This window comes from Vitis vinifera, chromosome 12, assembly GCF_030704535.1.
Source record: "Vitis vinifera cultivar Pinot Noir 40024 chromosome 12, ASM3070453v1".
Classification (NCBI taxonomy): domain Eukaryota; kingdom Viridiplantae; phylum Streptophyta; class Magnoliopsida; order Vitales; family Vitaceae; genus Vitis; species Vitis vinifera.
Genome location: NC_081816.1, coordinates 21,899,997 through 21,926,140, shown reverse-complemented (window position 1 = coordinate 21,926,140; position 26,144 = coordinate 21,899,997). Strand labels below are relative to the sequence as shown.

The window sequence follows — 26,144 nt, the reverse complement described above, 5'->3', positions numbered from 1 at the left end:
AAAATGCTTACTATGGCTTACATAGCCAATTTCAAATCAAATGAAATAATTAGTTGGATTGGGATAGGGCAAGTATGACATGTAAATGATAATCTTTTTCCATTTAAAAAGTAATTTCTTCAAAATTAATGAAATTAAGACAGACTGAAATTTCTTCAAAATTTCAGATTGTATTGCTTGAATCACCATCTAATTTAACATTCATAAACTTTGAGTTGATTTTCATTTTCTTTTATAAATTTGTTTACAGTCCACGGCATTTTGAAATGAGATAGGTGCAACAAAAACTTAGTAGAATCTCTTCTTGTCTTGACATATAGTATCAGTACTCTCATTGCTACTACTGCTACTTTTGTCCATCTTGTAGTATTCTTTCATGTACACCTCGAGCATAAAACCAACCTGATTTAATATTTTCATAACATTTTTAATATTTTTTTAAATATATATATATATATCAAATTATAATTATATCATATAATTTTTCATTTTTTAAAAGATACGTACATTTATTTCTACTTTTTTTATTACTATTTAAAAATTTTATTTTACTATTTAAATTTTTGTATAAATACAAAAAAAAAAAAAAAAATTTTTTAGAAAACATTGTGAATGGATTTACAACCATATCAATTTGAATCCAATTCAAGATTAAAAAGATCAAACTGGATTGAACTTGGAATTTTAACTCATTTGGGATCATTTTTATGGAAAATTATAACAACTTGGAAATATAGGGGTGTCAAGACTCATTTTTCAAGCCAAGGGCTTATGTGCACTAGCTTTTCATAAATTAAAAAAACAAGTGAAAGAATTAAAAAAAGAGAAAAGAAAAAAGGAAAAAGAAATAAAGAATGAAAGTAGTGAGATGTAAAAGAGTTCGTCAAAGAATTTATAAAGGTAAAAAAAGGAAATATGATAACTAAATATAAGGGTGCAATTTGGACAAGATAATTTAGTCCAATCTAACATTTCAGCAAATTTAGGCAATCATTTTCAACGCTTTGTTAGTTTTAGGTTAATTTTGTTCAACTCAAATCAAGGTTCGGACAATCTAATTGTAACTCAAACACGATTTAATATTTTAAAATATTAATAATGTATATTATTTTATATAATAATATTCATTTTTTTTTAAATTCTAAGAAGAAATATCAAATTATAATTGTATTATATACTTTTTTTATTTTTTTGAAAGATATATAATTTTTTTTTTTATTACTATCTTGAAATTTTGCTTCATTTCTATTTAAATTTTGGCATAAATATATAGAAGAAGAAAGTATTCAAAAAACAATACTCTAAATGGATTTTGAATCATACCACTTGATCAATCCGACCAACTCGAATTTAAGAAAAAAAAGGAATTTAGAAAAATGAGGTTAAATTACGCTAGAATTGAAATTTTAATTTATTTGACAGATCCGTCGTGAAAAATTATAACACTCTGGAAAGATTGGTGAGTCATGTCTCATTTTAAAACTATTATTTACATTGGTGATTGTCGCATGGTTATTTTTTTCTATGATATCAAAAGGTAATGGTTCAATATTAATCATATGAACATAATGTTTTGGAAAATGTCATTAAAGTGTCTTTAACCATACACATGGGATTCTTGTACTCAGGTAATTACACCGATCGAATCAGTAAAATGGCAATTAAAAGAAAGGGGAATAAGGCAAAAATCCTTGGCTTTACTTGGAGAACATTATCAGAGGAACACTGGTGCCAATTCCTTAGCCATGGCTAATTGGTCACCACCCTTCAACTTCCAATGAAATTTCAATGTATTTGTTGGATCATTTTTATGAAAAAATAGAAGAATGTGGAAAGATGGGCATGCTATGACTCATTTTTTAATCTAATGTGGAAAGATTTATTTATAAAATAAAAGAATGGTGGGTGGGTTATTAAAATAATAACAATGTTGAAAGATAGGAGTGGCATAACTCATTTTTCTAAGTCAAGGATCCATGTGCACCGGCTTTTCATAAAAGAAGTTAAAGAATTCAAAAGTAATTATTTGGATTGAAATGCATGGAGAGAGTCTAGCATGCAAATGACGCAATCTTTTTACTTTTCTTTAAAATTAATGAAAGTATAAGATTGTTGTGATTCCATTGCTTGAATCACAAACTCATTCAGCATTGGGATAAGCTACAGATTTCAATCTTGTAGCTTGTGAAAAAGAGAACTTCAGATTCCGATTCCTATACTTGAAAAATTTACTGGTAGACCCAGACAGTCCAAAGGTATAAAATCGATTCCACTGCTTGAATGTGTGGTTAGACCCATACACTGCCAAAGATGAGAATTTTGTTCGGTAAAAATTGGCATCCCAAGGTGCGAATCTCAATCCATGTTTCCTGGGCAGCAAACCCGATGCATGCATCCCAAGGCACACATCTAGAAGCGCAATTCCCGAGGCACAAATTACAATGCACGTATGAGAGATCCATCTGAATAATTCAGACCAATCTCAATCATCATTTCTACCTTTTCGGCATTTCCCATGGCCAGAGCTCCATCTGAATCCTGTGGTGATACTAACATTTCACACTGGTCTTTCTGCTCACCCAAACTCTTTGTTTACATCGTGGCCGCTTGTGTCATTCTCTTGATTCTCTTCCAGATCCAATATCTTGACTCCCCTGGATCTCCTTCTTCTTCTTCACCTTCATGGCCTCTCATCCACTCATGGAAAGCAGTGTCCCAAGAAGGGCCAAACTGCAGACATGAGCTCCTAGCCTTGGCCGAGAAACTTAGTGATGCAGTCACGTTTCTCCCTCTTAAAGATCTCCGCTACGCCCAAACTGCCCAGCAAGGCCACACGTGGTTCATGAGCTCCCTATATGATACTCACGTAGAAGGCGAGGTCCAATACCAACAATATCCTTCAGCGGCCTCCAGAGGCAGGCTTCTATGCATCAAGGGACGGGACACCCACGACGGCGCGCGCAACTCCTATGCCTTGGCATGGAGGGACGCTCTTCCTCGAAATGCCACGTTCTTGACGGGCCTAACTTTTGTTTCCTACAATCATTATAACTACGACAACATATGGCACGGGCTATCAGCAATGGTACCATTCGTGGCGTGGCACCTGAGAGACGGGCAGTGTGCAGTGCCGGCAAGGTGGGTTCTGTACCATTGGGGGGAGCTGAGAATAAAGATGGGGCCATGGGTGAAGAGCTTAATGGAAGTCACATTTGGTGGGTCAATGAATATGGAAGAGTTTGGCGATTCTGGTGATGAGGCACAATGAAGGAGGGATGTCTAGAGAGAGGAGATTGGAAGTGTATGATATGATGAGGTGCAAAGCCAGGGAGTACTGTAATGTGAGGAATGAAGGTAGGGGTTTGGCGATGATAGGGCTGACAATGCTGATGAGAACAGGGGCGAGGTCTTTCAGGAATGAGTCAGCTGTGGTTGGAATCTTTCAAAGGGAGTGTGGGAAGGTGGAGGGGTGCAACTTAACGGTGGCTTATGCCCATAACCTCACCTTCTGCCAACAGGTTAGCATAATATTCCTTTAATTCGTTTCTACGCAAAGATTTTCTGTTGCAAAAATGCTAGTCACTTCAATACCTATTTGATCCTTTCACAACTATATATTTTTCACACTTAAATTGAAACTCATAATAATAAAATATAGAAACCTTCTAAGAATGATTATTCAAATGTAAATCAAGTTTAACTTTCCAATATGTCCCCTTACGCTTGATTTTTTCTAAGTATCATCCTTAACTTTCTAAAATCTTTCAACTTGAGAGGCTTGGTAATAATATTTGTAATTTAATCTTGAGATTTTGCAAATTTTAATTATAATTCTTTCTTTATAATGCACTCGCTAATAAAATGATACCATGCATCGATGCGCTTGTTTCAATAATGGTATACTAGATTTTTTTTATAATGCAATTAGTGATTTGTTATCCACATAGATCTCTATTGGTTCCTCTTACAACACATTAAGCTCATCCAACAATTTTTTAGCCAAATTGCATGACATACACACGATGTTGCTAAAAAAATTATGTTTCACTAGTTAAAAATAGGCTACTTCTTTAAGTTTCAAGTGATTGTGGTATCTCCCATAAAAAATTAAAAATAATATAAAATAACGCCATTGGTTCTTTTTTTATCATCCAAATCTTCACCCCAATAACTATCAATATATCCAATAAGCTTAAAATTGTCAAAATGTGAATAATATAAACCATAATGAAGTTTACCTTTGATGTGATAAAGAATTTGTTTGATGATCTTCTTGTCGGTCACTATATATTGGTGCTTTTATACAACAACTAGTAAGTCTAACTTCAAAAAGAATGTTTATCCTTGTACAATCAAATAGTGTAGGCTTCCAACTATGTTTTTATTTTGTCTTGGATCCACCTTTTCTCCTTTTTCATGTTTTGACAATTTAACATAGAGGGAAAGAGTATCATAGTTGCTTCTTGAGCACCCCAATCTCATTCTTCTTTTTTATTAAACTTAAGACCTCTTGTAATAGTCATGATGATCATTATTTAGATTGTATATCATGTAACCTTTGTACCTTGAGTCATAACCAATGAAAATATATTTTCCACTCTTTTCATCTAACTTTGATCGTTTTTTATCCCATATATAAGCATATGCAATGCTTCCAAACACTCTCAAATATGAAATGTCTGACTTTCTTCCATTTCAAGATTGTTTTGGTGTTTTATTCCATACATTTTGATTAGGAGAACAATTTGACAAATAAATCGCACAATCACCCATTTTGGCCCAAAATTCTTTAGGCATCTCCTTACTTTTCAACATACTTCAAGTTATGTCAAGAATAGTTCTATTTTTTTCTTTTAATTATACCATTATTTTGTGGAGAATGTGAAATCATTACGACTAATACATCATATGACAATTTACTTTTGTCTTTTACTAGAATTTTGAATGTATCTCCAAAATGAACATGACCACTTTTTGATTCATCAAGTTCTACAAATAATTTTGAATCCACACATGATTTCTTGTTCTAGTGTCAAGGTATCATGTGTTTTTATCTTCATTTTATCCTTTATATGCCAACAAGATAGTAGGTTCTTCTTGACATTTCTTTTGAAGATAATTGGCTTGTCCTTCCACATTGTTAGTGACACTTCCATATTCACAAGCATAATGACCATATTTTGACAATTATAACATTGAATTTGGGATTTGTTCATTTTGTCTTGAGTTGTGTCATCTTCCAACCTCTAATAAGGAATATGAAGTTTGACTTTTTTTTTCATTATTTGATGAATTATAATCACCTCTTTCTCTATTACCCTGGTCATGCCCATGGCCACGTCTACAACCACATCCAAGATTATTCTAACTTCTTTTAATGAAGTTTTCTTTATTCTCTTTTAATATAAGTTTTGTTTGAAGAACTTATCCTAATTTTCTTGGTTCTTCCTTTTTAGTTTCTCTTCATGGGTTTGCAATGATCCTATAAGTTGATCAATGACTATAAAATCTAAATCTTTATATTATTTAATGGTTATAACAATGTAATCAAACTTTGAATTTAATATATATATATATATATATATATATATATATATATATATATATATATATATATATATATTTTCAACCATAAGAGTTCATTTAAACTTTCACCTATTCTTTTTAATAAGTTCACAATAGCTAGTACTCTAGAAAAATAATCAAAGATTGTTTTTGCTTCTTTCATATTCAAATCTTAAAATTTTCCGTAAGAGTTTGAAGATATATATATATATTGGTACCTTATCAACTCCTTTGCATGTATTTTGTAACATTTCCCAAGCTTCTTTGGAGGTAGGTGCACTTGAAATTTACAGAAAAAAAAAAAAAACCTTAATCCATTGCTTGATAGAAGATGATGAGAATCATTTTTATCTCTCCTAATCCTATCTTTCAAAAAATCCCTTCGATTTGAGGATAGAACGATTTTACCTTGTGGCTTTTTATAGCATTTCTCTATAACCTTTCATGCATCTTGTGGTCCAAGCAAAACCTTCATCTTGATGTTCTAATTATCATAATTGTCTTTGTTGAGTTGAGCAACTTGAAATGGATACATTCCATTAGCCATCTTTTTTGTATGGCTCCAGAACCAATTTATTGGAGTAATAGAATTGAATGAGAAACACAAACTGCAACATAAAATAAGATAAAATTAAGAAGAATTAAAGATTTATTGCCCTCTACCACTATTTTATTCAAATATTACATCATCTCTTATTTATAGATACTCACATTTAACAAAGTAGAAACTCCTAATAACAAAATATAGAAATCTTCTAGGACTTGACTACTCAAATAAAAAATCTGAAGTAATCATCCAAAATAAAATATTTTCATTGCCTTGTGGAGCTAAGTCTAATTATAATTTTTAGAAATTTTCTAACTCAAATTGAACTTTCCAATAATCCTTTTGATATGTGCAATTTTAACTGTATTAGAAATAGGATATACCAAAACAAATCACCACAACTTTGGGTGTAATTACAAAAATAAATGTTCTTGATTGAGTCACATTTAAGAGATTGTTCAAAATAATTAATCTTTTATGCATTCAAACGTCCTTGAAACGCGAATCTCATCGATAGAACACACCTAGAGGGGGGTGACTAGGTGTTTTTGTCCAATTTTAAAGGTCTCCTAACACTAGTTAACTAACCTAAATGTTTTTTTCAATTTTTCCTTCTCTTTACAAACACTTCAAAAACACAAATTAGAAATCACATGCAAATATGAATGCAACAACACTCCCCAATAAGAATAAAATGCAACTCACATGCACATGTTCCAACACTCCCCAACACAAAACCTTAAAACAATTTCTAATGAATAACAAGAGTAAAATTTCTCAAATATGCCTATGAACAATATTCAGAAACAACATTCAATATTCTTAAAGGCAACTCATATCTATTTTACCTCAACATTCAATCAAAAATTAGATGTCCAAATTATCAAAGATAGCTAAAATTGAAAATGAAATGAAGAGGATAATGAGAGACAATGAGATAACACCAAAATCTACGTGGAAAACCTTCAAAGAGTTAAAAAAACCATGAACCTACAACCAATCAAAAATCCACTTTGAAGAACAATTAAGGTGTACAAGGATTTACCTAGCTCAAGATCTTTAATCCTTCACGGACTACTTGAAAAGCACTTTTTCACCTCACCAAGATGTCTTCATCTTCAGGAACATGCTTGGAGTCCTTCCCAATCATGATCTCGACCTTCTCCTTGAAGCTCCATTAAGAAGAAAATGGGCTTTCACTCAAACCCAAAATGATTGAGAGATGAATGTTCAAAAAACTCAACCCATTTATTTATTTATTTATTTTAGAAAATCAAAAAAAAAAATGCTTGAAGATTTGAATGAATTTTCTTGGAAAGCAAACAACATCTTAAAAGGGAAGGGAATGAGGAATACAAGAACCGACTACTACAGTCTCTTATCTCCATAAATGGGAAATTTTCATTTTAAAGAGATATGAAACCTTAATCCAATGGCTAGAACAAGATCACAAAAAAAGTTATTTGGATCGATTTGCCCCTGCACTTGGATCGATCCAAAAATAGGGTAACCTACAACTTTTAGCAAAAATATTTTTCCCATGCTTTCCTAACTTTTTAAAAATAATTCAAGATAATCAACATTATGAAAATAGGGTTGATTCAAATTCATTCAACACAAACTCAGTTACTTACCTTGTCCTCTTAGCAAATCCAATATCTTGATCATCAAGTCAAATAGTCCAACAATAGATTTAGAGAACCGTAGCTAATAGACACTTAGGTATTTTTTCTAGAATTGCCAACCTAACTACAACACTCACAGTCCTAATGCTAAATTTAGTGGAAAAGCTTCAAACATGTCCTAAAACCCAAGGGCACTTACCATGCTACTTTCAATTTCTTATCTAGAGTGCTTAATTTGAAGGTTAAAAAATGGCACTTTAGATTTCATGTCAACACTAAAACAAGGTTTCACACATTCTTTTTGTGGAGTTGTTCGTATCCACCAAGTACATTTAAAATGGGAAATTAAGCTATAAGTTTACTCCACACATATATACTCTAACAATGACGCATATTGGCATGGGTTAATGTATTGATCCAGGTGAAATTGATGAGCTTGACAGACATTGTAGTATCTGCACATGGCGCCCAACTAACCAACTTGTTCCTCATGGACAAAAATAGTAGTGTGATGGAATTCTTTCCCAAAGGATGGTTGAAACTTGCAGGTGTTGGACAATATGTATTTCACTGGTTTGCTAGTTGGTCTGGGATGAAACATGAAGGAGCATGGCGAGACCCAAATGGAGATGATCGCCCTTACCCAGAAGATGATCGGCGTTGCATGTCCATCTATAAGAATGGCAGAATCGGATATAACGATACATTTTTTGAAGAGTGGGCAAGAAATGTTCTCATGAAGGTGAAGACACGGAAGATGGAAGAAGCCTTGAATAAGAACACTACTTCAGTTTTAGGTGGTTGTGCTTGTAGTTGAAATGCTAAACTACCGATGCTTAAGCACATTGATTATACTATTTAGTTTCCATGATAGAAACGATATCCTAATTGATGGTTCTTTTTAATTAAAAATTTTAGCGCACAAGTATCAACATAAGTATGAACTTTTAGAAGTTACTTTTATTGTGACCACAATTGTATCTTCAGGTCCCTAAACATTAATGCACATGTTAAAATTAATATTCCTAAAAATCTTTTTTTTTTCTTTAACTAGCCTATAAACAAAAAATCTAGAAGTTAGATGTAGATGTCTTCGAATAACATATATAATCACATCAAACAAGTGATTTTTATTTGCCCACGAAGTTGATCAAACCAAAATAATAGAATCTATACTTCTTGAATAGTCAGTGTGTCCTAACTTCTCATAAAATATTTTTAAAATGTCTATACATTAAAAAAAAAAAAGTTTTAAAAAGATATATGTGATATTTTTTAAAAGGACTTTTTCAAAATAAATAAATAAGTTATTTTGTTTTTTTTTTAATTCATAAACTCAAATATAATATTCTTTATGAAAGAATATTTTCCCTTTGATTCTTTCACTTTTATCACAATTCAAAAAATATATGTTGATTTTATTTTATTTTTGTTTTTTTTTTTAAAGATCAATAGATGGTATAGAGTGGTTTTTTTCCTTAATGAACTTGTTGAATGATGAAGAACACATGTAGTACTTTTGTCATTTCATGGACTAGGAGGGAGATTTTATGAAGCCTCTTTTCCCTGTGAGGTCATTTTGCTAATCCTCCTCTTAGAAGGAACTCACTTTTATTTATAATTGATCCAATTTTGAATTCCCAATATTTGATTGCTTAATTTAAGGAATTTGGTTCCTTGATTTTAGCAATTTTTCTCCCCTCCATGGAAGTTTTGCCTACAAGAGAATGTTTCTTATTACTATTTTTTTTTTTACTTCAATTGGAGATTTGTTTGCCCTTTTTAGGAAACTTATCAACAAAATAATATTTATTTTGTATTCCCTTTTGACTTTAATTGAAGATTGGTTTCCTTTTTTTTTTTAAGGGAACTTATCAAGAGTATAATTATTTTTAATTCTCTTATGACTTCAATTTTTTATTTTTATTTTTATTTATTTTGAAGACTTAATTTCGTTGTCCTCCAAATTTTGTCATGTGTTACCTTTTGAGTTGCATGCCACATATTTGATGTGTATGACCCATCACTTGTCAAGCACTAATTTTGTTGAATTATAAAGTCTTGATTTTGAAGACCAAATTAGTGGTAATTTAATCCACCAAAATTTTTTATATCCACATATGCAAAGAAAGAGAACTCAATAGGGAAATATGGTGAACATTTCAAGGCCGGATTGATTGTAAAAGGGTATACACAACAAAAAAGTATCGACTATAATGAACTGTTTTATCCTATTGTTAAGCATTCTTCCATTAAATTATTGCTAGCTGTTTTTGCTTGTTATGATCTAAAGTTGTCTCAATTAGATGTGAAAATTGTCTTTCTCCATGTTGATTCAGATGAAGATAAATATATGTCTCAATCCAAGGATTATAAAGAACTTGAAAAAGAATAATTTCTTTGTAAAAGAAGCCAATATCATTATTTTGTTTATATTAGCAAATTATCTTATGGAAACTTTATTTATTTGTTAATATATGTTAATGATATGTTGATTGCATATAAGAGTATTGAATAAAATTGAGAGGCTGAAAAATTAGTTGAGAATTGACTTTAAAATTAAAGATCTTAGAGATACATGAAAAATTCTTGGAATTGATATGATAAGAGATAGAAGCAAAGGGCTTGTTGCATTGTCACAAAAGTAATATTTTCAAGCCTTGCTTCAACATTTTCTATGAATTTTGAAACAAAGACGGTATGTACTCCTTTGACACCTCATATGGAACTTAGTGCAGGTGCCTTCTTACATAGATGAAGTTGAGTACATGAATAATGTTCCATATACTAGCGTTATTGGAAGTTGGATGTATGTCATGGTTTGTAGTAGGCTTTATATTTCACATGTTGTTAGTATGGTTAGTAGGTATATGCATAATCTAGGGAAAAGACATTGGCAAGAAATAAAACGAATTTTGAGATATATTCTTGGCATAGTTGATGTTGGAAGAGTACTATTTCAACAAGGAAGTTCAACACAAGCCATGGGGTTTTTGGGTTGAGACTACAAAGGAGACCTTGATAAGTCAGGTAGATCTACTATAAGTTATGTATGTACACTTGCAGGTGAACCTATTTGTTGGAGATCAACATCACAATCTATTGTGGATTTGTTTAAGAAGGAAAATATATGGCAGTGGCAAAAGCTTTCAAGGAAACTATTTAGTTGCATGGTTTGGTTGAGGAATTGGGACTCAAACAATATCATATTCTAAGTTGTTGAATGTGGCTTCATTTAAGATACTTCACCCAATATTGCAAGAAAAGTTTTGAGGCCTTAATATTTGAACTAGATACTTCTTTAGGTGGAGGTTGAAAAATAAAAACTACAGTTAGCATATAGTTGCTTTTGAGAAGTTTCAAGGCGTGTGTGTGTGTCTATATATATATATAATTGGTGTTCTTTGTATTGGTTTTTTCAAATTTTGAAATTCATGAGAAACCTATATAGAGAAAACCCAAAACCAGAATAGAGAGTACTTCGTAATTGCTCTGTACTCTTTTGAAATCTATAGTGAATGATTTTGCTACCACCTCACATATAGGCACACTGTTGAACTACATAAATCTTGATGTCTTTTGTTGATTTGGTTTTATTATTCTTTTGCATGCATTTTGTTTTCACAATCAATTTCATAGATCCATTTTGTTTCTACATAGCATTTGTAACTCTTTAACGATATTGTGATTATGAAACAATTTAAATTAAATTTGATTTTTTTACATGTATTTGTTATTTAAAAAAAAAAATAGTTTGGTTAAAAATTATTTAAAGTAAATAATTTTTAGATAGTTTAAAATAATATAAAAAATATAAAAGGACAAATAATCCCAGTGACTGTTTTTGGTCTTATTGATTTTTTTTTGTATTTCTATTGCATCCTTATTATAATTAAATAAGAATAAAGATAAATACTAATAAACATTTATAATAAATTTTTAAAAATTATTTATTAAATTATGTCAATTCTAAAATCAATACAATCCTAAGAATGAATATAATACAATCCTTAATAAAAATAATTTTTTATAAGAGTTGTTTTTAAAAATAATTTTTCATTTCGATTTTAAAAACAAAAATATTAACTCAATTTATATAATACAAACTAAATTTAATTCAAATATTATTAAAAATAAAAATAATTTTGTAATTAAAGATAAATAGTTTTTAATTAGTAAAATATGAGTAGTAATAATATATAGAATCATAAATTATATTTTTTATAAATATTATAAAAATATGGATATTAACATCCTCATAAAAGTATAATTGAATTATTTTTTTATAAATAAATAATAACAAATTAAAATTAATAATTACTAGTACTATTTTATTTTAAATGAATTTAAAAACTGAAAATGTTTATTTTTTTAAGGTATAAATTAGTCAAGTTTTTCATTATATAAACACATTTAATACTTAATTACAAACTAAGTATTCTAAAATTCTTACTGTAGCTTGTAATTAATTAATTAATTTTTTGAATTCTAAATTATATATTCTTAAATATTAAAAAATTCATTAAAGAATTTAAAGTATTACTTATGTCTCACTTAATCCAAAATCTATTTAGCTAATTAAAAAATTCATAAAATATAGGTGTGTGTACAGGAGAAGCAATAAAGTCATGACCATACATCTAATAAATCTTTTATTTCGTAGTGATTCACTTAATGGTCTATTATTATTATTTTATTTTTTGTGATTATATATATTTTTTGAGTTACAAATTAAAATCATTAAATTCATTAATAAATTCAATACAAACTCCCACTTAATTTGAAATTCATTTCTTTAGTGAAAAAAAAATTAATTCTTCCAAAAAGAAAAATGATAGAACCATTCTAAACTAATTTTCATTCATAAAATTATTGTAGTTATTAAGTTATTATTTGACTTTTGAATTATTTGTTTAGTACAAAATTTAGAGAAGTTAAAAGAAATTCATAAGAAAAAAAACACATAATTTTAAAGAATATCATATTTGAAGATTTTCGGTATTGGTATTGGATGGTAAAAAGGGATTAAAAGAAGAAAGATATTGTGTTCTACTTTATTTGTTTTTTCTTATTTCTTTATATTTTCTTTTTGTTTTTAAAAATTGATAAAAACATTTCATTTTATTTTTAAAACTGGTTTCTAGATAACAAGAATCAAACAATGCTATAAATTTTTAAAAATAATTTTTTATTTTTAAAAGATAGAACATTGTTTTTAAATCAGACATCAAATATGCTTTGAATATATAGTAAAAAAAACCTTGAAAGATGTTTTATTTAAATGAAAATAAAAAATTATTTTAAACTATATGCATCGATATTATTATCAATTTATTTCTTTTTGCATTCTCCTCCCCATTATTACCTAACATTAAGATGAAAACAAATAATAATTTCAACCTTACATTTGTAGGTGTGCATCCAAATATAAGAATCGGTATCACCAAATTTATTCATATTCAAAGAGAAATAGGAATAGAAACAAAATATTCATTCTCATTTCTCATTCCCATGTACCAAACATGGAAATGATTGATTTTACAAGCTACAATAAGGTGGAAAAAAAAGGAGCTCAGTAACATTATTTATAGCTGAAGGCTGTAAGAGAAGAATGTTGGTTGGGCAGTGAGAAAAACCAGGATTCCAAAGGGTTAGAAATAGAGGATATAGCTCTTGATAGAGCTGAATGCGTGGTTGAGTAGTATTCAAGTAGCTTGGCCAAAGGCAATTTCTTCACTTCCAGATCTCCTTTTTCTTGTTGCTTTCACTAGAAATTACCTGAATACCATAATCCCCAAATATTCAAAGACACTTCAATGATATTTTCCATAGCATTAAGATACAATTTACACATTATTTTATGGCTTCTTAAACTAAATAAATTCAATCAAATTGAATTTTCAACATTTGACCAACTTTTCCATTCTCTTGTAAAAGAAATTCTACGGAAATTTTAAAGAAAGTACAATGTGACTTCCAACTTTAATGTAACCATCTCAACCCTAATTACACAAGGAGTTCAAAAAAAAATCTCATGATAAAAAGGCAAATGTAGTGGGGGTTGAGAAGTGAAGAAATTGGATTGGATTAAAAGACACTTATGTACATGCAATCGGGTTCAATTCAATATTATTATTGAGATGGTCGATTCAAGTTCAACTTCATCTCATTTTTGTAAGTTGGAATTGTTGAACCTTAAAACAGTCTCAAAACTAACTACCAAACTCCACAAGAAAACTCCTCATCTGCACCAGATAACAGTCCCGTTTGTTATTCTATTATGGCTTAACTAATGTACTTATAATTTGTTAGTTAGTTATCTCATCTTCAAGATGTGTATAAATAGGTTGTAATAGTGTAGAAAATGATATGGAATTGTAAGAAACCTTCCTGCAATATCTAGTTTCTTATATGGTATCATAGCAATCGTCCATACTCATCACCCAGATTTTCTTTTAGCTAAATCCATGGCCAATTCCATCCAAAGTTCCAATCCTCAACAATTCCATGGTCTAGAAGTCATCTCATCACAACAGCCTAACATGATTCAGTCACTGCACATGTTGAATCATCCTCTTCCTGTTAAGTTGGATAGAAACAACTACGTTCTTTGGAAAACTCAAATGGAGAATGTCATATATGCAAATGGATTCGAAGAACACATTGAAGGACTCAAACCTTGTCCTCCCCAGATGATTGCAATAGGTGAAGTTAACCCGGATTTTCTCACCTAGCGGCGTTTCGATCGCATGATCCTAAGTTGGATCTTTTCTTCTCTTACTCCCGAGATTATGGGATAGATAATTGGATACCAAACATCCAATACAGCTTGGGTAGCTCTTGAGAAAATCTTCTCAGCTTCATCCAAAGCCAGAATAATGCAACTCAGACTTGCATTTCAAACAACCCGGAAAGGATCTCTACCCATCATGGAATATGTCCTAAAAATGAAGACAATCACAAATAGTCTTGCTGCCATTGGAGAACCTATGGCTGAACGTGATCAAATCTTGCAACTTCTTGCTGGTCTCGAAGCTGATTATAATCCTATTGTAGCTTCTTTAACAGCTCGTGAAGATGATCTTACACTACATTCAGTACATAGCATTCTGCTCTCACATGAACAAAGACTTCATTTCCAAAATTCTATAGTAGAAGATGAAGTCATTTCAGCACATATAACTACTCAAGATCATCCTCAACCATCTAAAAAATACCATACTGGGAAACCTGGCTCTTCTTTTAATAGTCAAAATTCATTTCATCACCAGCAAAACAGAAGACGTCCAAATGCTCATGGTCAAAATCAACGCACACATCAATCTGGGGGCAGACCTCAATGCCAACTTTGTGGCAAATATGGGCATACAATAATTTCTTGTTATCATAGATTTGACATTAATTTCCAAGGACCAGATATCTTACCTACAAACCCTACCAAAGCTTCATCAAATGTACCAGTCAACACCAATAAAATGCAAGCAATGGTAGTTTCACCTTCTTCAGCCTTCAATGATTCCTGGTTTCTTGACAGCGGCGCCACTCATCATCTATCCCACAATGAGGGTCAACTCTCCAACATACAGCCCTATCAAGGCAAGCACCAAGTCACGGTTGGAAACAGTAAGCAATTGCCCATCTCCAGTATTGGTTCCAAATACTTTCATTCCTCTCTTAAATCTTTTCAACTTCAAGATGTCTTTCATGTCCCTCAACTCACCACAAACCTTATCAGTGTGTCTAAATTTTGTACTGACAACAACTCCTTTTTTGAATTTCATCCCAATATCTATCTCATTAAGGACAAAACTACAAAGTAGATTCTCCACCAAGGCACAACTGAACGAGGTCTATACAAGTTTCCTAGCACTCCTTGTCACGGTTCAGTATCATCTTCATACAGTTACTCAGCGTTTACTGCTTAACCAAAAAATGAATTTTTCGAGTGGCATAATAGACTTGGACATCCAACTCCACCAATCTTGAAACAAATTCTTGTTTCTTGTAATATTCCTTGTAATACGAATACAAAACAAATTTGTTGTGCATGTCAGTTGGCTAAAAGCCACAAGCTATCTTTCTCTTCATCTACCTCTAAAGCTTTTCATTCTCTTGTACTAGTTCACTCAGATTTATGGGGTCCTGTTCCCATCCTTTCCACAACAAGTGCTCGTTATTTTCTTCTATTTGTAAATGATTTTTCAAGATTTACTTGGATATATGTTTTGCATTCTAAAGATCAAGTGTCTTCTACATTTCTTAAATTTAAAGCTTTAGTTGAAACTCAATTCAACCTATCCATTAAAAACCTCCAATCTGACAATGGAGGAGAATTCAAAGCTCTTGCTTCTCATCTTTCTAAACATGGGATTCATCATCAATTCTCATGCCCATACACTTCGGAACAAAATGGACGGGCTGAAAGAAAAATAAGACACATTGTTGAGACCGACCTATCTCTTCTTAACACTGCTTCCTTACCTTTAAAATTCTGGACTTACGCATTTCAAATAGTAGTCCATCTCATCAATTGTATGGCCACTCCAACCCTTCAACATATGTCTCCATTTCAAATTCTCTTCCATAAACTTCCAGACTACAGATTTTTCAAAACTTTTAGCTGTCTTTGTTACCCATATTTACGACCATATTCATCCAATAAACTCCTTCACCGCTCCGCTCCATGTATCTTCCTTGGTTGCAATTTGTCCTACAAAGGTTATTTGTGTCTCCATCATTCCACCAATAGAATTTACATCACTAGGCATGTAATATTTGATGAGTCCAATTTCCCTTTTCATTCATCTACTTCTCTTCCATCATCTTCAACATCTTCCAACCAGTTATTACCCCAACTGGTCTAGTTCCTCTTCATTCTTCACAACTAATTCCCTCACCATCCTCAGTTTCCTCTCCACCAACATCCCATAATTCTACATCTCATATCCCCATTCCTCCTATAACTCAAGTCCCATTCTCTAATTCATCCATGTCCAATTCTATTTCCACTTTCCACAAGACCAACTGTCATCCCATGCTAACTCGATCCAAAACTGGAACACTCAAGAAAAAGGCATTTACCGTCTCTGCTCCAGTTGAACCACATACAATCAAGCAAGCCTTACAAGACCCTCATTGGCACTAAGCAATGGAGGTTAAGTACACAGCTCTACTAAAAACAAATACCTGGACTTTGGTTCCACCTCCTCCACATGGAAATGTTATCGACTGCAAATGGGTTTTTAAACTTAAATACAAACCAGATGGAAGCATTGACCTCTATAAGGCTCGACTTGTTTCCAAAGGCTTCAATTAGACTCCGGGAGTTGATTATTTTGAAACCTTTAGCCCGGTGGTTAAGCCTTCGACCATTCATATTGTTCTCTCTCTTGCACTATTTTTTCAGTGGCCAATACGCCAACTAGACATTCAAAACGCCTTCCTCAATGGAGATCTCCAAGAGCAAGTATACATGCATCAACCTCCTGGCTTTGTGAACACCCAAAACCCATCTCATGTATGTTGTCTTCACAAGGTGCTTTATGGACTCAAACAAGCTCCCCGAGTGTGGTTCACTAAGCTCAACTCTTATCTACTCACATTTGGTTTTCAAAATTCTTGGGCTGATACCTCACTCTTTTTCCATCACACAACTACAGATTTACTCATTATACTCATTTATGTTGATGACATTCTCATCACCGGGAGTAGCACAACTCAGGTCTTCTCCTTCATCAAACACCTCAACAACACATTTACTCTTCGTGATCTCGGGAACCTTTGTTGGGCTTTGTGGAGCCTAGTTTTGTTTGATCCGGTTTGACGACCCGACCCGAATAATATTGCATGGCCTTTTTAATGGGAGATTTATTGAGGCCTGTTGGGCCCGTTTAGCCCATTGTGGAACCATATTTTGTAATTAGGGTTTTTTAGTATGGTAGGGTTGTCGTGCTATATATATATAGAGAATATTGTAGCCGCCAAGTTGTACTCTGTATTCTTCCCTGATAATAGTGATATCCCTACAACTCCGTGGACGTAGGCAAATTGCCGAACCACGTAAATACTGTCTTGTGTGTGTGATTGTTTTTCTTTGGCGTGTGTTTTCTCTATTATTTTTGTTTCTCACGGGTTGGGAATTCGGTTTAATTCCCTACAACTGGTATCAGAGCCTAGGGTTAGGTTTGAGTGGGAGCAATGGCAGAGGAAGCAGGAAAGGCGTCTGGAATAGAAAAGTTTGATGGCACAGACTTTGCGTATTGGAGGATGCAGATTGAAGATTATCTCTATGGGAGGAAATTGCATCTGCCTCTTTTGGGGACAAAACCTGAGAGTATGAAGGCTGAGGAATGGGCGCTTCTTGACAGACAGGTTCTAGGAGTTATTAGGTTAACTCTGTCTAGGTCTGTTGCACACAATGTTGTAAAGGAGAAGACCACAGCAGATCTGATGAAGGCTTTGTCCGGTATGTATGAAAAGCCGTCCGCAAACAATAAGGTGCATCTGATGAAGAAATTGTTCAATTTGAAGATGGCAGAGAATGCATCAGTAGCACAACATCTGAATGAATTTAATACAATCACAAATCAATTGTCGTCTGTAGAAATTGATTTTGATGATGAGATTCGTGCTCTGATTGTCTTGGCTTCTTTGCCAAACAGTTGGGAGGCAATGAGGATGGCAGTAAGCAATTCTACGGGAAAGGAAAAACTCAAGTACAATGATATACGAGATTTAATTCTGGCTGAGGAGATTCGCCGAAGAGATGCAGGTGAAACCTCAGGATCTGGTTCTGCCCTAAACCTTGAGACAAGAGGTAGAGGTAATAACAGAAATTCAAATCAGGGTAGATCAAATTCCAGAAATTCTAATCGGAACAGAAGCAAATCTAGATCAGGCCAACAAGTACAATGCTGGAATTGTGGGAAAACAGGTCACTTTAAAAGGCAATGCAAAAGCCCTAAGAAGAAGAATGAAGATGATTCTGCTAATGCTGTAACAGAAGAGGTACAGGATGCATTACTTCTTGCAGTAGACAGTCCACTTGATGATTGGGTTTTGGATTCAGGAGCTTCGTTTCATACCACTCCACACCGAGAAATCATACAGAATTATGTTGCAGGTGATTTTGGTAAGGTGTATTTGGCTGATGGTTCAGCCTTGGATGTTGTGGGTCTGGGAGATGTCCGGATATCATTGCCCAATGGGTCTGTTTGGTTACTGGAGAAGGTTCGACATATTCCTGACCTGAGGAGGAATCTGATTTCTGTTGGACAACTTGATGATGAAGGACATGCAATACTATTTGTTGGTGGTACTTGGAAGGTTACAAAGGGAGTTAGGGTATTGGCTCGTGGAAAGAAGACTGGCACTCTATATATGACCTCATGTCCAAGAGACACAATTGCAGTTGCTGATGCAAGTATTGATACAAGCCTATGGCACCGTAGACTTGGTCACATGAGTGAGAAAGGGATGAAGATGTTGTTGTCAAAAGGAAAACTACCAGAATTGAAGTCCATTGATTTTGACATGTGTGAAAGTTGCATCTTAGGAAAGCAAAAAAAGGTGAGCTTCTTGAAAACTGGCAGGACACTGAAGGCTGAAAAATTGGAACTAGTACACACTGATTTGTGGGGGCCTTCTCCAGTTGCATCCCTAGGAGGTTCAAGGTACTACATCACCTTTATTGATGACTCAAGTAGAAAGGTATGGGTTTATTTTCTGAAAAATAAATCTGATGTATTTGTAACTTTTAAGAAGTGGAAGGCCATGGTTGAGACAGAAACAAGTTTGAAAGTAAAATGTTTGAGGTCAGATAATGGAGGAGAGTACATAGATGGAGGATTCAGTGAGTATTGTGCTGCACAGGGAATTAGGATGGAGAAGACCATTCCTGGGACACCACAGCAGAATGGTGTGGCTGAGCGCATGAATAGAACTCTCAATGAGCGTGCTAGAAGTATGAGGTTGCATGCTGGACTACCAAAAACTTTTTGGGCTGATGCTGTTAGCACTGCAGCTTACCTGATAAACCGAGGACCATCAGTTCCCATGGAGTTCAGACTTCCTGAGGAGGTTTGGAACGGTAAAGAGGTGAAGTTTTCACATTTAAAAGTTTTTGGTTGTGTTTCTTATGTTCATATTGATTCTGATGCTCGTAGTAAACTTGATGCAAAGTCAAAAATATGTTTTTTCATTGGCTATGGTGATGAGAAATTTGGCTATAGGTTTTGGGATGAACAAAACAGGAAAATCATCAGAAGTAGAAATGTGATATTTAATGAACAGGTTATGTACAAGGATAGGTCAACTGTAACGTCAGATGTTACAGAGATAGATCAAAAGAAATCTGAGTTTGTCAACTTAGATGAATTGACTGAAAGTACTGTCCAAAAGGGGGGTGAAAAAGATAAGGAGAATGTAAATTCACAGGTAAATTTGAGTACACCTGTAGCTGAAGTTCGCAGATCTTCCAGGAACATTAGACCTCCGCAACGTTATTCACCTGTTTTAAATTATCTCCTGTTGACTGATGGTGGTGAGCCAGAGTGTTATGATGAAGCCTTGCAAGATGAGAATTCAAGCAAGTGGGAGTTAGCCATGAAGGATGAGATGGATTCCCTATTGGGGAATCAGACATGGGAACTGACTGAATTGCCAATAGGAAAGAAGGCTTTGCACAACAAGTGGGTATACAGAATAAAGAATGAGCATGATGGTAGCAAACGTTATAAGGTCAGATTAGTTGTTAAAGGGTTCCAACAGAGGGAGGGCATTGACTACACAGAGATATTTTCTCCAGTTGTGAAGATGTCAACAATTAGACTTGTACTTGGAATGGTGGCTGTAGAAAACTTACATCTTGAGCAGTTAGATGTGAAGACAGCATTCCTTCATGGTGACTTGGAGGAAGACCTTTACATGATTCAGCCAGAAGGGTTCATTGTTCAGGGACAAGAGAATCTAGTCTGCAAACTGAGAAAGAGCTTGTATGGCCTTAAACAAGCTCCTAGACAGTGGTACAAGAAGTTTGACAATTTTATGCATAGAATTGGGTTCAAGAGATGTGAAGCTGATCATTGTTGCTATGTTAAGTCCTTTGACAATTCTTACATCATATTACTGTTGTATGTGGATGATATGCTTATTGCAGGGTCTGACATTGAGAAGATTAATAATCTGAAGAAGCAATTGTCCAAACAGTTTGCAATGAAGGATTTGGGAGCTGCAAAGCAAATCCTTGGTATGAGAATCATTAGAAACAAGGCTAATGGTACATTGAAACTTTCACAGTCAGAGTATGTGAAGAAAGTTCTCAGCAGGTTCAACATGAATGAAGCTAAACCAGTGAGCACACCCTTGGGTAGTCATTTCAAACTAAGCAAAGAACAGTCACCGAAGACAGAAGAAGAAAGGGACCATATGAGCAAGGTGCCCTATGCCTCAGCTATTGGCAGCTTGATGTATGCTATGGTGTGTACAAGGCCAGACATTGCACATGCAGTGGGAGTTGTGAGCAGATTCATGAGTATGCCTGGAAAGCAGCATTGGGAGGCAGTCAAGTGGATTTTAAGATATCTGAAGGGTTCATTAGATACATGTCTTTGCTTCACAGGTGCAAGTTTGAAATTGCAGGGTTATGTAGATGCTGATTTTGCTGGTGATATTGATAGTAGAAAGAGTACTACTGGGTTTGTTTTTACTCTAGGTGGTACAGCTATATCATGGACCTCAAATCTACAGAAGATTGTTACTTTGTCTACTACAGAAACTGAGTATGTTGCAGCAACTGAAGCTGGAAAGGAGATGATTTGGCTACATGGTTTCTTAGATGAATTGGGTAAGAAGCAGGAGATGGGCATTCTACACAGTGACAGTCAGAGTGCAATTTTTCTTGCCAAAAATTCGGCTTTTCATTCAAAGTCGAAACATATACAAACAAAATACTGATTACTACTCAAAAAGTGCTATTTGATAGCCTTTAATTAATCCTTTTTAACACTTTTGAGTAGTAGTTTAGGCCTTTTAACTCAATTGGCATGTTAAGGATCCTTTAAGGCAATTTTGATCACTTTGTGCAAGTTTTGGTGTTTTTGATAGTATTTTGATCACCAAAGCAAGTCAAGAATGAGGAGAGCTATGAGGAATCTTGGGCAAAGCTTAGAATTCAATTGCCAAGAGTGAATCCGGATTGCAAGGAGAAAAAGCAAAGAGAATCTGTCATGAAGCCTATTCTTGATGACAGTCGTAGCAGCCACTTTTGGAGCACTTTCTGAAGTCCAAATGATGCAAGCTATATACCATTTCAAAGCTCAGGAAGTCAAAAATCCAATGCTTCAAACGGTGTGCAATTCGGAGTTGAAACGAAGAAGTTGCAGCCATTACAAGCCAGTCACTCTAAAGTGTTGCGGAATCAGCCTTTTGTTGCGAGAATTTCGCAACACTTTTGTACAGTAAGGTGTTTCTCCTTCTGACGATGCACGAACCATGCCGCGAGAAGGGAGCTAGAAACTTCAAGATGGAAGCCAACTTCGCAGCCCTATGAAGACAGCTTGGTCTTGCGAAATAATTTCGCAGCCCTCTTGGGTGTTTGCGAAATTTCGCAGACACCACTTTTCTCCTGCGAAATGGCTCCTGAAGCCTCCCGAAGCTTGCTACCGACATTGGGAGATATTTTCCATTAGATTTTTGTTGTCTAAATCCCAAAATACTCCTTGTAAACCACCAATTACATGATTCCTTAGTTTTTAAGTTAGTAAAAAGACCAAATATCTTGGTAACAATTAGTTTTATATTGTTTTGATATATATACCTCTCGAGAGCCTGTTCTCAGAGAGGAGTTCCTTCTGTAAACATTTTGGTAAGCGAGTAAAAGGTCTTTTCTTTCTACTGCCTTACCTTCTCACTTTGTATTTTCATTTTATTTCTAAGTTATGAATTCTCTGAGGAGTTTTCCCCAGAGAATGAGTAACTAAACCTCCAATTCCTTGGAGCTAAGGTTGCCGGGGAAGGTTCCAAGTGCAAGAATGCAAAGCTCTGTGGTTTTAGCTAGTAATGAAGAGGAAGTGAAATCCTTTAGTGATTTCAATGTTTTTAGTTAACTTAAAACACTTTGGAGTCACCTAGGCCAACACTTGGTAAGGCAAGTGATTTCCAACCGTGGAAATGCACTAGTTTACCCCTTGCGAGCCTCTGGTAGGTGACTTCAAGGTAGGATTTTCTGGAATTACCAACACTTGGTAAGCTTTTGGACTCCTAGGAGACATCCATTAGTTATCTCTTGCGAGTTTGTGAAGGGGAATCCAAGGTTAAAGATCACCTTGAATGGTAAGTGCTCGTGAGAGGCATGAACCATTGCAAGTTGTATCAGTGAGAGAATTAAAGTGAAATCTAATTGAAGGAGTCTCTGTACATCACCGGTTAGAGGATTGACTATAAGTTGAATCTCTAATGCGAGGAAATGAACCATCTGACCGGAGCTATGTCTTTTGCATGAGGAACCACCCCAGTGAACCTAAATCTCCAAGGAATGCTTTTCTTCCTAAATTATTCCAAACTTCTGTTAAGTTAGTTAGTTTAAGTCTCAACCTTTACAAATCAAAGTTTGTGTTTTATTCCTTAAGCTAACCGTGAAATGAAACAAAACCAATTCACTTGGAATTGGTATCCTTGATTGCTTGCAAATCATTCCCAGTGAACGATCCTTAGAGCCACTATACTATAGTAGCTTTGTATTTGCTACCCTAGTGTATGGTGTTATAGGTATAAATTTTGTTGATCACTTCCTCAATCAAGGAGCACCAGCTGAACACAAATCAGCTGAGACACCAATTGGGCATGAGTCAAATGGCGCCGCTGCCGGGGAATGAGTGTCAAGTTCAATGTGATACCATTGTTGAGCACTTGTGATTTTCATCACAAGTTGGTAAAGTTTCTTTCACTTTACTAATTTTCATTCTCTCTTTGTTTATTTACAATCTAAGTTTATCTTTTTAAAATTTAGTCTAGCTTAATTTTGTTGTTGTAGTCCTCTGTTCTTGTTGCCCTCTGTTTTCATTTTTAGTTGCAGGTAGATACTAGTTGTGTATGCCCAAGTGGATACGAGATAGTGGAGGTAGGCTTGTTAAGTGTGATACACCTCAGAAAGGAGAATTTGAAGTAATCTTGAACATCATGGAGGCTGCACCTGAAGATCAGCATAGTCACCAAGGTCGTCAAGACAATCTCAATGAATTCAGATCAATGAGGGACCGTATGCATCCACCTCGTATGAGTGCACCATCATGTATAGTGCCCCCTACAGAGTAGCTAGTGATCAGACCATATCTTGTTCCACTTCTACCAACTTTCCATGGGATGGAGAGTGAGAATCCGTATGCACACATCAAGGAATTTGAGATGTTTGTAATACATTCCAAGAGGGAGGAGCTTCAATTGACTTGATGAGGCTTAAGTTATTTCCTTTTACTTTAAAGGATAAGGCCAAAATTTGGCTTAATTCTTTAAGGCCAAGGAGTATCCGCTCTTGGACTGATTTACAAGCTGAATTCCTCAAGAAATTTTTTCCTACTCATAGAACAAATGGCTTGAAAAGGCAAATTTCAAACTTCTCAGCTAAAGAGAATGAGAAATTCTATGAGTGTTGGGAAAGATACATGGAAGCTATAAATGCTTGTCCTCACCATGGCTTTGATACTTGGCTATTGGTGAGTTATTTTTATGATGGTATGTCCTCCTCAATGAAGCAACTCCTCGAGACAATGTGTGGAGGAGATTTCATGAGCAAAAATCCAGAGGAAGCTATGGATTTCTTGAGCTATGTAGCTGATGTTTCAAGGGGATGGGATGAACCAACCAAAGGAGAAGTGGGAAAGATGAAGTCTCAGTTGAATGCTTACAATGCAAAGACTGGGATGTATAATTTGAAAGAAGATGATGACATGAAAGCAAAGTTAGCAGCTATGACAAGAAGATTGGAGGAGCTGGAGCTGAAAAGAATGCATGAAGTGCAAGCTGTTGCTGAAGCACCAGTGCAAGTGAAGTTGTGTCCCAATTGTCAATCGTTTGAACATTTGGTGGAGGAATGCCCTGCAATTTCAGTTGAAAGGGAAATGTATAGAGATCAAGCAAATGTTGTTGGACAATTCAGGCCCAATAACAATGTTCCATATGGAAATACCTACAATTCAAGTTGGAGGAATCATCCAAATTTCTCATGGAAGGCCAGAGCAACTCAATACCAACAGCCGGATCCACCATCTCAGCAATCTTCAAGTATTGAACAAATAATAGCTAATCTCAGCAAGGTAGTGGGAGATTTTGTGGGAAAGCAAGAAGCCACCAATGCTCGAGTGGATCAAAGAATGGACAGAGTGGATCAAAGAATGGATAGAATGGAGAGTGTGTTGAACAAAAGAATGGATGGAATGCAAAATGACATGAATCAAAAGTTTGATAATATCCAATATTCAATCTCCAGGCTTACAAATTTGAATACACTGCAAGAAAAAGGAAGATTTCCTTCTCAACCTAACCAAAATCCCAAAGGTGTCCATGAAGTGGAAAGCCATGAGGGAGAATCATCACAGGTGAAAGATGTGAAAGCTTTGATCACTCTAAGGAGTGGTAAGAAAATTGAGCAGCCAACACCTAAGCCACATGTTGAGAAAGAAGAAGAGATAAAGAAAGGGAAGGAAATGGAAGATAAAGGCAGTAAGATCAGTGAAGAAAAGAAGGACTCTGATGCAACAATGAAAGTAATTCCAGAGAAGGAGCTTCTGAAGGAAGAAATGCTAAAGAAATCAACTTTTCCACCTTTTCCTCAAGCATTACAGGGGAAAAAGGGGGTTAGAAATGCAGCTGAAATCCTAGAAGTATTGAGACAAGTGAAAGTTAATATTCCACTACTGGATATGATCAAACAAGTTCCAACGTATGCAAAATTCTTAAAGGACTTGTGTACTATCAAGAGAGGGTTGACTGTAAACAAGAAAGCCTTCTTGACTGAGCAAGTAAGTGCAATCTTACAGTGTAAGTCTCCTTTGAAGTACAAAGACCCTGGAAGTCCTACCATTTCAGTCATGATTGGAGGAAAGGTAGTTGAGAAGGCCTTGCTAGACTTGGGAGCAAGTGTGAATTTGCTTCCATACTCTGTCTACAAGCAATTGGGACTTGGAGAGTTAAAGCCAACATCAATCACTTTATCTTTGGCAGATAGGTCAGTGAAAATTCCAAGAGGGGTAATTGAGGATGTATTGGTTCAAGTAGATAATTTCTACTATCCTGTAGATTTTGTTGTTCTTGATACAGATCCTACTGTAAAGGAAGCTAATTTAGTTCCTATCATCCTTGGAAGGCCATTTCTTGCAACTTCAAATGCAATCATCAATTGTAGAAATGGGCTG

General features: G+C 34.4%; 1 pseudogene; it reads left to right on the top strand.

The window, feature by feature from the left end:
* Positions 1-2,515: 2,515 nt before the first annotated feature.
* On the top strand, positions 2,516-8,554 carry LOC100256097 (uncharacterized; annotated as a pseudogene).
* The last annotated feature ends 17,590 nt before the right edge of the window (positions 8,555-26,144 follow it).